The sequence below is a fragment of the Ornithorhynchus anatinus genome, chromosome 13 (genome assembly GCF_004115215.2).
Source record: "Ornithorhynchus anatinus isolate Pmale09 chromosome 13, mOrnAna1.pri.v4, whole genome shotgun sequence".
In the NCBI taxonomy this organism is placed as follows: domain Eukaryota; kingdom Metazoa; phylum Chordata; class Mammalia; order Monotremata; family Ornithorhynchidae; genus Ornithorhynchus; species Ornithorhynchus anatinus.
Genome location: NC_041740.1, coordinates 31,447,135 through 31,463,497, shown reverse-complemented (window position 1 = coordinate 31,463,497; position 16,363 = coordinate 31,447,135).

Here is a 16,363-nt window from a genome sequence, read left to right as displayed (position 1 = left end):
TTTGTGGCCATTTACTGGTGGGGTTTAGCAGAAGTTTTAGTTTGCTTAACCCTACCAGAGGATTTGAGTCAGAAGACCTCAGTTCCAATCTCAGTTTCAACATTTGTCTGCTGCGTGACTTTAGGCAAGTCACTTCACTTCTCTGTGTTTCAGTTACCTCATATGTAAAATGGGGATTAAGATTCCCATATGGGACAGAAACTATGTTCACCTTGATTATCTTATATTTACCCCATTACTTAGTATAGTAGGTGGCACATGGTAAGTACTCAGAAAATACCATTTAGAAAGAGAAAGAGAGGGCCAGGCATGCAAAAGTGGATCTGGGAGAGTGTGATGTATAGATAAGAATTTCTTAGACAGAATGATGTGAGGTGTGGTTAGATGGACGGGAAGGTGAGTGAGGTAGATCTGAATGTGACCCCTCAGGTGGAAGGAAAAGAAGGGATTAAGAGAGAAAAAAAATCTATTTTGGGGGCGATTAGAAGGGGAAGAACAGGAACTAAAAGAAGCCTTGATGGCTAGAGGGATATGGAGTAACTAGAAGAGGTGGCCAGGGGGATTGCAGGGACACTCTAGGTAATTGAAGGTAGGCAAATACTTTTATTTGTCAGGGTGTCAAGGCTGTATTTTTTAAATAGTATTTATTAAGTGCTTATTATGTGCTTATTATGTACCAGTAAATAAAACTTGGGGCAGATAAAAGCCTCATAGGAGCTCACAGTTTTAATCTCCATTTTAAAGATGAGGTACCTGAGATACAGAGAAGTGAAGGAACTCGCCCAAGTTCACACAACTGAGAAGTGACAGAGCCAGGATTAGAACCCAAATCTTTCTGCCTGTGCACAATTCATTCATTAATTCAATTGTATTTATTGAGCATTTACTGCATACAGAGCACTAAACTAAGCACTCGGGAGACTACAGTACAACAGTAAACAGACACATTCCCTGCCCACCACAAGCTTACAGTCTAGAGGGTGAGCTAAACTCTATGTCATTGTCCTAATGCGAAGGGTACACATTCTGTGTTTCTAGCCTGTGACCGGCAAAGTTTAAGGCTGATCTCCAGCCAGCATGAAAAAATTGGAAAAATCTAAGCAATTACTCTGGCCATTGGGCTGAACTTGGGCTGAGCCACCAAAGTTTCCACCATTTTGCCTGGCAGAGGATGGTGGAAGATGGCAGTGGTGGAGGTAGTGGTAACAAGACAAGGAAAGGGAGTATCTTCTCCCCTCACCAATCAACTGGATTTATTGAATGCTTACTGTGTGCAGAGGACTAAGTGCCTGGAAGAGTACAATACAACAGAATTGATAGACACATTCTCTACCCACAACGAGGTCACAGTCTAGAGCAGGAGACAGACATTATAGTTAAATAAATTACGAATATATACATAAGCGTGTTGGAGCTGAGGGAAGGGTGAGTAAAAGGAGTAAATAAGGGTGACATAGAAGGGAGTGGGAGAAATGGAAATAAGGGCTTAGTCAGGGAAGGCCTCTTGGAGGAGAAATGCCTTCGACGAGACATTGAAGGTGAGGAGAGTAATTTGTCTGTAGGATATGAAGAAAGAGGACGTTCCATGCCAGAGGCAGGACATGGGCGAGACCCTCTCTTCCTTCTCCCTTTCCTCTCTCCCAAAATCTCTTACCTCTTTTCTCTCTTCTTCTATTCCTTTCGCTTTCATCTCCACCTTCTACCCCTTCACCTCACGCTGCTTCCCCCTGGCCCCATTTATTTAGGTCCTGCCTCCAGGAGGCCCTAGGCATGTTCAGCTAAAATGGCCAGAAATCCATTACCTTAGCTCAGCACTATTCTTCACAGAATGAATGTAGGACAGAGAAAAGAGGAGGTGGACTTTGCTCCTTGTCCCTGCTCCCTCAGGCCTCAGAGTTTGTCCTCCCCTGGCCTGGGGTTTACTAGGGTCCTAACTCGGCCTGGGGAACAGGATCACACCAGTCATTGCTCCTGGGCTTCTGCTTTAGGGGAGGAGCCAGGTGTTAGGTTTATTCCTTCTGGAAAAAATCCAGATCCTTCCCTTTCCACTTCCCAAATGTTGAGAGCAAATTATTTCTGCATTTAACATGCACAGGCACGCCTGTTCCTTAAGCCATTATACATCCCCAGGATGCACTGCTGAATGCAGACAGTGGAGTCTGTGGCAGGCAAGACAGATGTCCAGGAGCTAGAGGTCTGATAGATTTGCCATTATCCTTCAGTTTGGGAAGATGTAGTAATCCGAGGCCTAGGCCGGAAGACATGGGTCCCATCCATCACTCTGCTTCCCCTGAAAAGAACTCCAGCCGAATTTCAATACTTCCCTAGCTAGTTTCATCAGGACAAAGGTTATCTTGCAACACAGAAGAGCCTATGTGCCTTTACTTGACTCATTTTGGGAAGTAAGTGCAAGCAGGACCAAGATTGGCAGAGTGATCAACTCCTTCTGTCCTGTAGCATGAAGGGGGATGAGTTTTGGGCAAAATCCCTCCAAAAATAGCAAGAGACCTTCGACTCCTTCTGGGAGAGCTAAGAAATGCTCAACTTGGACACCTGACAGCAAATTATTTTCCATTTTCTTTTGGATCCTTTTAAGATGTAAGATAAAGAAAAGATGCACAACACAGATACCAATAACTCAAAGAGTTACCTGCATTTTGGCCAGTCCCTGCACTGCTCAGATAATAATAATGTTGGTATTTGTTAAGCGCTTACTATGTGCAGATCAGATAATGCCTTGATCTGGTTAAGCTTCATATGAACAGCCAGGATGCAAGATTATCAGAGGTGGCATCCTCAAATTTAGTCTGAAGGACAGACTAAAAAATATGGAAAAAATCCATAGCAACAGGGGGCAAGACAAAGTTTGTGTGTGAGTGTGTGTGTGTGTGTGTGTGTGTGTGAGAAAGAGAACAAGAAAGAAGACTGAAGTAGAGAGAAAGGGGGGGACAGAGAAAGGGAGAGAAGGAAAAGTGAGACAATAGAGAAATAAGAAAAGGAGATACTGGAGAGACACTTTTTACATCTGTACTTTTTTGATCACCCTCCCCCCTCCCAAAAAAATCTTAGCAATGAGAGATTTTTATTGCTAATCAATTTTGTAAATGTGATAATTGCTTGGTCAGCTTCCCCTAATTTTCCTCTCCCTCCCTTCCCCTGTATTCCCCCTTCTTGTCTCTAAGTGGAAGGAGCTGCTACTCCTAATAATTCTTCAGGTGTGGGGAAGAGACCAGTTTGTTAGCAGAGAGACCCTCCTGGTCCACAGGGCAGATGACTGGGCTCTAATTTGAGAAGTGAGTGTTTGGCTATAGCCTAAAGGGGACTGGAGTGTGCTAGTGGTGGGAGGAGGGAGTAGTCAGAGATGATATTTAGGCAACAATTTATACCAGGAAAGATAAAGTGGATACCTGATTGCCTTTGCTGCTTCAAAATATATAGAAGTAGTTGTGGGAATAAGGTAGAAAACCCTTATATGGCTTCATACACTTAAAACATAATTCAGTTGAGTTCTCTTGCAGTCAGGAGTCCCTGTTTTAAACCCATTTTTTAATGGTAATTGTTTACTATTAATGCTTACTATGTATCAGCTGGTAGAAGCACCTTGAGAAAATGAACTTCACTTGCTCAGTCAGAAGCAGTTTTAATTCAACACTTTCTTAGAATGTTTTTCTACCTGTCTGTTCATTGATGAGGTCCCACTCTGCTTTCCCTTTCTTGGACATTTAAAACATGTAAAGCTTGGATCAGAGTTCAGCATACTTTTCAGGGCAATCACTGATTCAAAGCTACTGGGAAGTGGCATGGCTTAGTGGAAGGAGCACGGGCAGGGGCTCAGAGGACCTGGGTTCTAAACCCAACTCTGCTACTGTCTGCTGTGTGACCATGAACAAGTCACTTATCTTCCCTGTTCCTGTAAAATGAGAATTAAATCCTCCTTCCTTCTACTTAGACTGTGAGACCTATGTGGGACAGGAACTGAGTCCAATCTGATTTTCGTGTATCTAATGCAGCACTTAGAACAGTGCTTGACACATACTAAGTGCTTAACAACACCATTAAAAAAACCCCAAAAGACTCAAACAAAAAACACCCTAGACTTGTGCTCCAACCCTCTAATAGACCATTCAGGAGGAAGGGGTTGCTAGGGGGAAAATTAGTGATGTAGAGGCACTCAATAAATTAAAGGAGGGACTGTTTATTATTGAATAGAGTCCATTAGACATTTCTCAAAGTACTTCAACTCGGTATGCTTTTGATTAAAACACATTTCAAAAAAAGACTGATGTTTCACCCTGTTAAAATATTCTCTGACTCCCAGTGGTCCACAATGCCAGGTAACATGGTCTTGGAGTTTGAAAACCTGTTGAAAATCTTCCTATTCCTCCCTCCCAACTCACTGATGGATCTGGAACATCTTTTACCTTGAGTATGTTGCTATAAAAAACAGTCTCTTGTTCTGTCCGTGGTGCAACAGAATTCATTCGTGGATATATGGAGAGCACCTTCTTCTTATCCATTTAGTGGTGCAACAGAATTCATTCGTGGAGAGGTGAAGAGCACCTATTAAGATGTGGTAATGACCTCTAATTACTCTTCAGTGCTCTCTGTCTAATGGCTCTCACTTCAGGCAGTGGCTACTGAATGGATTCTTTAATGCTGCATTGGTAAATGCTGCTTGCTCTTCTCTCCCAGATAACCTATTTCACTAACAACCTGCTCTATAGTTCTCACACTTCTGACATTTGGGGTTATCTCTTAGCATGTTCTCCACTTTGGTTTGGTAATAGTGTGTGCTACTCTTTGTCTCAGCCTTTCCCTTCAGCTAATTCTCTTGAACACCTTTTTCCTCTCTACACAGTCAGCTTTCTGTGCTGTGATTGCTCTGGAAATCAGGGGACCTGGGTTTGAGTCCTGGTTCTGCCTGTAGCTGGCTAATGTGGGCAAAGACCATGCATCTATGTCCTAGGGGTAAGCACACGGGCCTAGTAGTCAGATGACCTGGGTTCTAATCCCTGCATCACTACATGCCTGCAGTGTGAACTTGGTCAAGTCACTTTACTTCTCTGTGCTTCAGTTTCCTCATCTGAAAAATGGGGATTCAATACCTATTCTTGTTCCTAGTTAGAATGTGAACCGCCTATGTGACCAGATTATCTTGTGTCTAGCCCAGTGCTTAGTACAGTGCTTGGCATATAGTAAATGCTATATGCTACATCCTTGCCCACCTACTTATTCACTGCACTCCGTCAATCAAATTTATTGAATGTTTACTGTGTGTAGAACACTGTACTAAGCCCATTCCCTGCCCACAATGAGCTTAGAGTCTACAGTGATTGACAGGGATGATATAGCATGAGTGGCACTTCTCAAACCATCAGCATGAGAATTGATTCCTCTGTGCAGTTTCTTGGTCTTGAAATCTCAGGTACCAGGTTCATTCATTTAAATTTTTTTATGGTACTTGTTAAGCATTTCCCATATGTCAGGCACTGTACTAAGCACTGGGGTAGATGCATGATAAACAGGTTGGCTACCATCCCTGTTTCATCTGAGGCTCACAGTCTAAGAAGGAGGATGATTTCCCATTTTACAGATGAAGTACAGAGAAGTTAAGTGACTTGCCCAAGGTCACACTGCAGATAAATGCTGGAGCTGGAATTAGAACTAAGATCCTCTTACTCCCAGGCCTCTACTCTATCATGAGGACACATTGCTTCCTGTCATCCACTCTATTAACACCTTGCTCCCACCTTCCCTCCATTACAACCTTCTTTTTAAATTTTTCTCTGTCTTTCTTTATTTCTTTAAAAGAGAGTTCTGCCCTGGAAGGTTTTCAGCATTGAATAAGGCATGCAGAGAAACATATTTGATTTCTATATTTGTTCTCTGATTTACGTATCACCTACTCTCTAGGGTCTCTAACAAAGTCAGAGTCAACAGAGAAAGGGGCAGATAAGACTATAGTGGGAGATCTTCTTCGGAAGTTTATCTCAGACCAAAAGGGGCTTGAAATAAAAGGTCACCCTGAATGATCCTGACAGAACTGACTACCAGAAAATCCAGAGGCTAGCCTGGTCCACTAGATTGTAAACTCCTTAAGGACAGCAACTCTTTCCTTTTCATCTAGTGCACTTTTTCCAGAGCTTAGTACAGTGCTAGTATAATGTACACAGTATGGGCTCAATAAATATGATTGACTGATCGATTGATAGGCAGTGATTGTGAATACTGCTGACAGAGACTCCTCAAACCACAGCAACCTCTAGCTCCTCTGAGGGGAGTGGAAGGGGTCTCTGGTCTTAGAATTAATGACTCTAGAAGGACTGTCTTGTGGAACTAGCCCCAAGGCTATCTATGGAAGGGTGATGCCTCGGTAGGTGTAGGAATAGTGCCACCTATAAATTGCATTGGCTACAGAGTCAAGATTAGAGCCAACAGCCAGCCGGTTTCTGTAACTGTAACCGAGAACCAGCACCACGTGCTTGGGGGTTGTGGAAACTGTGTCCCCCAACCCATACTAGGTTGAGGTGACCAGATACCCCTGCAGAGATAGTCCAGGATCCACATAATCTCCAGAAAGTAAATGCCACACCCAGAATTACCCATGCCCATTTACTGGGTAGAAACTTGGAGGGGAACAGGGGAATAAATGAATCAATGGGAGAAAAGTGGTATAATAATAATTATTATTATAATAATGGTATTTATTAAGCACCTATTATGCATCGAACACTGTTCTAAATGCTGGGGTAAATACAAGTTAATCAGGTTGGACACAGGCCTTGTCCCATGTGGGACTCTCAGTCTAAGAGGGAAGGAGAATGGGCATTGGATCCCCATTTTACAGAGGTGGAAACTGAGGCACAGATCATTTAAATGACTTGCTCAAGGTCACACAGCAGGCAGATGGTTTGGCCTAGTGGAAATATTTTAGGAGTGAGAGTCAGGACACTGAGTTCTAATCCTGGCTCCACTATTTGCCTACTGGTTGACCTTGGCAAGTCACTTAACTTTGCTGTCCCTCAGTTTCTTGACCTCTAAATTGGAGATTAAATTCCTTACCTCTTTCCCCCAAAGACTTTGAGCCTCACAAGAGAATGTCTGTTTGATTGTATCAAGCCCAGCACTTAGAGCAGTGCTTAGCACAGATTAAGATCTTTTTTAAAAATGGTATTTATTAAGCACTTATTATGTGTTGGACAATGTACTAAGTGCTGGGATAGGTACAAGCCAATCAGGTTGGACATAATCCATGTCCCACATGGGCTCACAGTGTTCATTCCAATTTAACAGATGAGGTAACTGAGGCACAGAGAAGTTGAGTGACTTGCCCCAGGTCATACAGCAGACCTGGCATTTGAACCCAGGGCCTCTTATACCCAGGCCCATGCTCTAACCATTAGGCAACACAGTTTCTTGACAAAACACTTGACAAATACTACAGTTATAATTTGAGGCCTTCTACTGATGATTCCCAACACCAATCAGTGTGTCAGGTTTCTGGTTGGAGGCTATTAGGAGGAAGCTCTAGGGTACTGGACCGACCGGCTGCTCATGCCAGAAAAGGTGTTGACCCAGAGGCTAATTGATTTTTTAACCATTATCTGTTCTTTCCACTCTTCTGACACGTTGCTCTCTCCTGCTGAGACAGGATAGAGGGAATCAGATCTTGACCGCTTCATAACTTTACCTGTTCTTTATCTCCTCTTTTTAATCACTAGGAACAGCTATTTCATTTGCTAAGATCTTTGGAAATGATCCTGATAAATTATGTTAACTGAGCTCACATCTGTTCCTCCTGAAACCACCCATAGTTCCCGAAACCAAAGAAGTCTTTTTTTCTATGTCTTTCCCTCACTGGAATAAGCAATTCCTTTTCCTTTGTTACAAGATTCTAGTTGTTCTTTTCCTGGTTATGCTTGACAACCCTCCCTCAATGCTGATCTCAGCAATGGTTTTGAGAGGCTGGTGCTGATCTCAGCGTTGGTCTGCCAACGTGAACGTGAGCAGTTATGTTCTAAAGAAGCAGAAATGCTAGGACACTGGACCTTGATTTAAGCTTTTCCAATTAAAGATCCCAGAGCACACTTAACCAAAGGCATCGATTAGGAGCCTGAATGCAGACTCGTTGTTTGCTTTGGGGAATTAGTCCTACCTGGTAGGTTAAGAGGAGGATTTACATTATCTAGGATTTCACTGCAGGGGAAAAGGATCTGGAAAATCCCCCTTTGTGGGGAGGAAATTAGGGAGTGTAGGAGAAGAGTGTAGGGAATTTTGATTGTGAAGGAAACCGCTAACCCATACCCTTGCCATACAGTTTTAAATCAGGGGAAGCCTTTCTTAGTGTGCCTTCTGTGCTGTGCCACCCAGGGCAACTTAACATCTCTGTGCCTCAGTTTCCTCATCTGCAAAATGCAGATGAGCTACCTCTTCTTTTTCCCCTTAGACTGTGAATCCCTTTTGGACAGGGACTGTTTCCAGCCTAATTACCTTCCAGCTCAAACCACAGTGTACAGCAAGCACTTAACAGATACCACAATTATTATTAAGAAAGCCAATAATGAAACACCAGAGCTAATTGTCTGTCATAATAGATTCAGTTTAACCTGGTTGCTATAAAAATAAACTGTGCTCTGAAAACCCCTGAAAACTGTGAGTACAACCACTAACAGCACTTTTATTTGATTACATTTTAACTTCCAAAAGTGTCATCCAACTAAGTTATAGCTATAGTATTGTTAGTGAGAAATAACAAATTAGAAAATTATACGGAAGCTGATGTAATAGCCCTATGGAGCATGAAGAAAACAAAACAAAAACAAATCAGAACTGGAGAATCAATTTTCTTTGTCATAAAATGCTAATGTTGTCCCAATAAATAAGAATTCCTTTCTGTTACTTTGTTGCATGTGTACCCAGTGACACACTTGGCATTTGGCTTCCTTTTGTTGTTCATTTTAAAATGGGGTTGTCATTGATAGATCAGTAAAAAAAATAGTTTTTAAGTTCTTTTTCATGAAAGTAATTACATTTCTTCGTTTCCTGTTGATGCAACAAGCCAATCAATAAATACAGAGGGAAGGGGAGCAAACAACATTTAAATTCAAGTTGCTTTAAAATTAGCATCTTCTGCATCAAAAATTACTGAGATAAAATGCTCCAAATTAATCATTTTTCAATAACAGCAGCAAAAAACCCTCCAACAAAGAGGGGGAAACTGTTACACTTCCTGCCAGCTACAGAACCACAGAAACATGACTTAAATATATAATCGCTGCCAGTACCTTGTTGCTAGACTCAAATTTCTCCTCTTAACATTTACCAAAGGCAAATAAAAATGACCATTTTAGTGCCTCATCGAGGAAGATAACCCTCTGTGTTGAAAGATAGTTGGTAGGAAGGTTGTGACGTATTAAATCTATATTGTTACATAGCGAGAGGGAGGATATATTCTGTGGTAGAGTGTCAGTTAAATAGCTCTGATAAGAATTTTACCAGGAAATCTTCTCAAAGGTCTGCTCCTAACTTAAATGAATGCATAATGACCTAGCTGAAGTATCCTTACAAATGGCAATCTGGGAGTACACAGGTTCTTTCTTTGTTATCGTTCTCGGTGACCCATGAAAGTAAGCCAATCTTTCTTTCCAAAGTCTGTATCAGAGAGAATGTAGATAATAATAATAATAATGTTGATATTTGTTAAGCACTTATTATGTGCAGAGCACTCTTCTAAGCGCTGGGGTAGATACAGGGTCATCAGGTTGTCCCACGTGAGGCTCACAGTAATTCCCATTTTACAGATGAGGTAACTGAGGCACAGAGAAGTTAAGTGACTTGCCCACAGTCACACAGCTGACAAGTGGCAGAGCCGGGATTGGAACCCATGACCTCTGATTCCAAAGCCCGGGCTTTTTCCATTGAGCAATGCTTCTTTGACTTCAACCTGTATCCTTTGTTTAGGATGCTAGGAAATGGAAGTCAGGGAAGTAGAGGAGAAGCAGCATGGCCTAGTGGATAAAGCAGGGTTCTGGGAGTCAGAGACTTGGGTTCTAATCCCAGCTCCACCACTTGCTTTCTGTGTGACCTTGGACAAATTACTTAACTTCTCTCTGCCTCAGTTACCTCATCTGTAAAATGTGGATTAAGACTGTGAGCCCCATGTGGGACGGGGGTGGTGTCCAACCTGATTAGCTTGTATGTACTGCAGCACTTAGAACCCCACTTGATACATAGTAAGCTCCTAACATATACCATCATTATTTTATCATTCATGTCTTTCATATTTCATAAATGTCAGTAGTAGTATCTATTGGGAGCCCACTGGGTGCTTACCCAGTGCTTAGTACAGTGCTCTGCACACAGTAAGCATTCAATAAATATGACTGAATGAATGAACTGTACACTACACTGAGTCAGTGGTAGGTACAGAACAAAAACATGACACATTCCCTGCCCACTAGTAATCTACCCTCATTGGGGGAGATAGACAAAAGGTCAGGATTTCATTCCAAGGTATTCCCAGGTCTCTACCCACAAGGTAGGTGGAGGCACTTTTGTTCAGGGTAGGGTTCAATCTGTAGTAATCATTGCACAGAAATCCCACCAAAAATATAGGGGTGATGGCATTGACTGCCCCCATCTGCCCTTTCCAGCCTTCATTTAGTGCTAGCAACTTTCAGAATGCTGGAGGTTATCTTGGATAATAGTATGAGGTCAGACCCACCAATGCTAACCCTCCTCTGGAAAGATGTTGCGACAATGTCCCAGTGTCAAAATGGATGTTAACCTAGGCTACCATATCCTAAGGTGATAGACTGTAAAGGGGCTCTGGTGAATGGAATCTAAGCATCCTTCACCCAAAAGGAAACTGGAGACAGGTCAAAGGTACAGTTCCTGCCACAGGGCTAATGGTTGATGAAAACAACCAGGACAGATGGAGATCTCATCTTTTCTTAAAGTCTCCATGGTTCTAACCTCCTTCTGGACTTATTTTCCCTAATATATAAATTGGGAAGCATCATCATCATCAATGGTACTTACTGAGTGTTTACTGGGTGCAGAGCACTATACTAAGCCCTTGGGAGAGTACAATATAACAGGGTTAGTAGATACATTCCCTGCCTACAATGAGCTTACAGTCTACCACTGAAGATGATGGAAAGATATTTGTATAGAGAGAAAGCCATTACATCTTTCATCTGTTGATCAGATTTGATCAACTTGCACCTGTCCCTGCACTTAGCAGAGTGTGAAGCACAGAGGAAGCAGTTAAGGTTCTCATTAAGAAATTAGAAGAATATGGATATGAGAGGCTGAAGAAGCAAATCACCATGTTTAATATGATTTTGGGTGAGGCTTGGAAATGAATTTCTGATCAAAGTCCAAAACCTTTAAAGTGAATAACTGATCAAGGCAGGAGATAATGCAAGGAGAAGAAAAACAATCCATGGAGGAATGAAGATGAAGTTTTAACATTTTCCAAGGTTATGCAAGGGCACTAGCTGGGCATTTCTGAGCTAGTCTAATTTGGGGGTCTGTGAAATTTGCCTTGGAAGATCTAGGGGATTCCTATGTTGTTTATTAAGAGAGATCATTCTGGGAGGTGGGGAGAGGATATAGAGGTGTCCCCTGGGGAACCAAGAAGAACAAAGCTTTTCTGACTTTCCCTGCAGTCCCCAACTCAGGGACCAATGCTAGAGAAGCTGAGCTGCCTTTGGGATAACCTAGCCTGAAACAGCTGGTCCAACTATAGCTGAGTCCCATGAGAGCTCCAGGCCTCTATGGACACAGGCCAACTTCAAGTCTGGGGAGTCCTTGGAGGTTTGCAGCTGCCTTTGGGGGATCATCCCAGCATTAGTTGCTATTCGATTCAGGAGAGCCTGCAGGAAGGCAGCCAATGAGACACGGAGAAATAACGAGTCAGCAGATGATCCTGGCTACAACACAGTCTTAATGAAAACAACAGATCCTGGGCAGATATGGAGGAGGACAGGGTTAAAACCCCAGCTCCGTTGTGTGACCTTGGGCAAGTCATTTCATCATTGTGTGCCTCAATTTTTTCATTTGTAAAATGTGATTAAATGATTCCTGCTTTTTTTCCTACTTTGCAAGAATATAACTGATGTCAAAGTTCTTTGGTAAAATCAAAGGGCTCTATAATATAAGGTATTACTTTTATTATTTTCACATGCAAAATTCTCACCTTTCAGCTTCCCTGCACCAAATGGGGACTGTCAGTCTATGTCAGGATAATAGTAAAATAGAAAACTCATTTTCTTTAGAAAATTAATCTGAAATTACATACTTCTATTCAACCCAGGGATTACCCTATTTCTGAAAGCCTAGTGCTATTTTGGTTTCATGTGAGCTCTCTTGCTAGGTTTGCTCAGAGGACCGGGCATCTGGAGACCTGGGTTCTAATCTCACTCTTTCACTTGCCTGCTGCGTGACCTTGATGTCACTTAATGTCTCTTAATGTCTCTTTGCCTTGGTTTCCTTACTTGTAAAATGGGATTAAAATGCCTGTTCTTCCTCCTTCTAAGGAGGTTAGCCCTGTGTTGGAAGGGGCTTTGATTTGATTGCATGGCATCTCCCCTAGTGCTTAGCACAGAGTAAGTGCTTAACAAATACCACAATTATTATTATCATCATCCTTATTATTGTGTTCCCCACTCCAAGATTGCTGTCAACACCAGTACTGCTACTGACTTGGACTTGACACGCTCAGATTTTAAACACTACACCCCTACTGCCACCCCTGAGACAACTGCCTCACTTGCTTACTATTGGAAGCTGACCACTTAGCACAGGGCAAGGAAGCAGCATGCCCTAGTGGATAGACCATGGGCCTGGGAGTCAGAAAGTGACCTGGATTCTAATCCCAACTCCACCACTTGTTTTCTGTGTGACCTTCGACAAGTCGCAACGTCTGTCTCGGTTACCTCATCTGTAAAATGGGGATTAAGAATGTAAGCCCTAGGCAGGACAGGGACTGCACCCAACCTGATTAACTTGTATCTACCCCTAGTGCTTAGTACAGGAGAAGCAGCGTGGCTCAGTGGAAAGAGAACGGGCTTGGGAGTCAGAGGTCATGGCCTCGAATCCCGGCTCTGCCACCTATCAGCTATGTGACTGTGGGCAAGTACTTAACTTCTCTGTGCCTCAGTTCCCTCATCTGTAATATGAGGATTAAGACTGTGAGCCTCACGTGGGACAACCTCATGACCCAGTATCTACCCCAGCACTTAGAACAGTGCTCTGCACATAGTAAGCGCTTAACAAATACCAACATGATTATTATGATTATTATTAGTGCCTGGCATAGCAAGTGCTTAACAAATACCATTAAAAAATTGAGAGAAAAGAATGGTTAGAAATAGGAAAAGTCACTGAAGCAAGAGAAACATCACAATGGGACTTGTATTCAATAAGCAACTTTTATGCCTTCCTCCAAGAGCACAAACTTTTTATGCTTTCCTTTAAGAGCACGGATTTGTCCTGGAAGAAGCTGTAGGGACTAAATTCCAGTAAACCAGTCCCCCTCCCAAGGCTGAGTAACTTAGCACCTAATAAGCACTTAAATACCAAAATTATTAGTGTCATTACTTTTGGACCCACTTCCAAAACTCATCTTCCAGTCCTACACAGTCCATCTACACCTTAAATTGTGCCTCAGAACCAGTCTAGACTTCCTCTTTTCTCTCTTTTCCCATTTTCAATAATTTTTCTTTGCTTACTCTCCTCTAACAGTCCACTGCCCATTTTTATTTTTTTTCTATTTCAGAAGTTTTGTAACTTTTCCTTTACAATGGAGTCTCTAAGGATATTCCAGGACTGAGAAGTCCACAACTTAAATGAGTTTCCTCTAATGATTTTCCTGCTTTTCTCTTCAGCAGTGCTAGTGCAGAGGTAGACAATTATGGTACATCCAGAATGTGACAGAACAACACAACCTAATTCTATTCCACCAAGCAATCAAATTCTGCAATTTAATTCCACAGTGGAGTAGAATTTTGACCCACATAATTGGCACATTAAGAAAACATAAAGCAAATGAACATGTGTTTTAAAATAGCGTTGGCTTCCATGTTCCAAACTAACTCTCATGAAGATGTTAATTTTCCCTGAATAGACATGGTTGAGGAGGCTGATGTCTAATAAGCATTAGGAGGCTGGTGTCTAATAAGCAATTCCTCCCACATTGCCTAACCAGAGTCATCATCTTCAATAGCAGCAATGGTTCTTTCTGAGCACCAGACATTTAGGGACTAAACAACAGTTGTAAAGATATAGCCCCTGCTTTGAGAAGCATTTTCAGTCCTAAAAGTAAGCACACCCCAGACCTAAAAGAAACCAGGCTGGGATCAAATTAAAATGGTGAGCTAGACTGATGAAAATCAGGTGGGGGTGTGAAAAGAAATTAATTCTATCAGCCTGTCCTTTTTATTCTCTGGCTTGGCTTGCAGGGGAGGTAATATTTCTAAAACACAGCTCTCCCTGCCTTTTAAATAGCTGTGAGATTTACATTCATGGCTAGTGGAACAGTTTTCTTCCTTAACAAGCACCTAGATCCATAACTGAGTGGCAGGTGGATCGAAATTTTATTTCGCTCTGATGTATTGGGTTGATAAAGTGATATTTTTAGCCTCAATATATCTGCAAGTACTTTGTATCTGATGCCCAATAAACTCTAGTCTAGCACTTTTTATACCTGGATTTAGTCATGTGTTCTGAGAACATATGAGCAGGCCAGGGTTGGGACAGGCTTCAAGAGAAGAAAATAATCTTTTCCTCATCAGAGTCCATACAATATCAATGGGGCTCATGTTTGGGCAATTCTTTATTGTTTGATATTTGCAACACAGAGTATGGCTGTTGTCAGGGACTGGCCTTATGGAAACACAAAAAGTACAATATGCTGTATTGCTATGCATTTTCCATCAATTAATTTTCCTGGTATGGGGATTTTAAAAAATGTTTGTGTGTGTGTGTCTGTATTTGTTTGAATGTTTTTTATTTGTAAACAAAGGTTTTCTGCTGAAGGAAATCACAAAGAGCAGACAAAGCCTGGGACAGAGACTACATCTCCATGTGGCCTCACCCTTCCCTCTTCTAAGCCAGGTCTCCAGCCATGACAGCCACTAGGATACAAAGGAGTGGGAGCAGGAGGGGATGAGGGTGATTGGAGAAGATGGAAGAGGAGGTAAATGGATTTGAATAGTGGTGATTTGCTCCTGGTGAACTAATTTTAGCAGGGCTACAGACCTTGTCCTGGGCTGGTTGGGAAGGGCTTGACAAAATCAGCCACCTTCCAAAATCTGCAGACTCTTGGCCAGGCCCTGGTTGAGCTCTCAGTGTGAACCCACCTCCAGACTCTAAGCTCACTGTGGGCAAGGAAAGTGTCCATTTACTGTTACACTGTACTCTCCCAAGTGCTTAGTGCAGTGTTTTGCACACAGTAAACTCTCAATACATAAGATTGAATGTATAGCCAAGTCACTCTATGTGGGTATAAAAAGAGCTGCTTGGATGAGAGGCAGGAGATCTTGGGAAGAGGACTAGAGACGGTATGGGGGAGGGCAGTATGCTATCAGGGCTCCACCAATCAATCAATCAATCATAGTTATCGAGAATTTACTTTCACTGTACTAAGCACTTGGGATAGAACAAGATAACAGAGTTGGTAGTTACTTTTCCTGCCCACAGCAAACTTACAGCTTTCATCTGCTACATCCCAGCTCAGGCTCTTCACTCCTCCAAAGTCCACTTTCTAACTGTTTCTTACTCTACTGCCTCCAAACCAAACAGAAACTACCATCTCACCGCCTCCAGCACCCAACAGATCTTCCAGGTCACAGCTCTCCTCATCTTCTAAGTCCTCCTAAAATCCCATCTCCACCTGCAAGCCTTCCAAAAATATTCACAACACTCCAGTTATGTCAGTGCAACCCCAACCCTAAATACTTTTGTAATCCAAGCCTGAAATTCTGCTCCTTTAGCCTCAGCACCCTACTGATTTTATTTCGGGTATTTGTCTATAGTTCTTCATCATTCCTGATGTATCTGCCTCCAGTCCCTTCTCCCCACTTATTCTTTTAGATGGTGAGACTCCTGAGGGACAGGGATGATTTTAATTCCTATCTGTGTCTTCTCCAGTGCTTAGTTCAGAGGTCTGTATACAGTCAGTGCTTAATAAATACTACTGCAATTGCTGTTCTCTGGTATTTGTTAAGCGCTTACTATGTGCCGAGCACTGTTCTAAGCGCTGGGGTAGACATAAGGGAATCAGGTTGTCCCACGTGGGGCTCACAGTCTTAATCCCCATTTTACAGATGAGGGAACTGAGGCACAGAGAAGTTAAGTG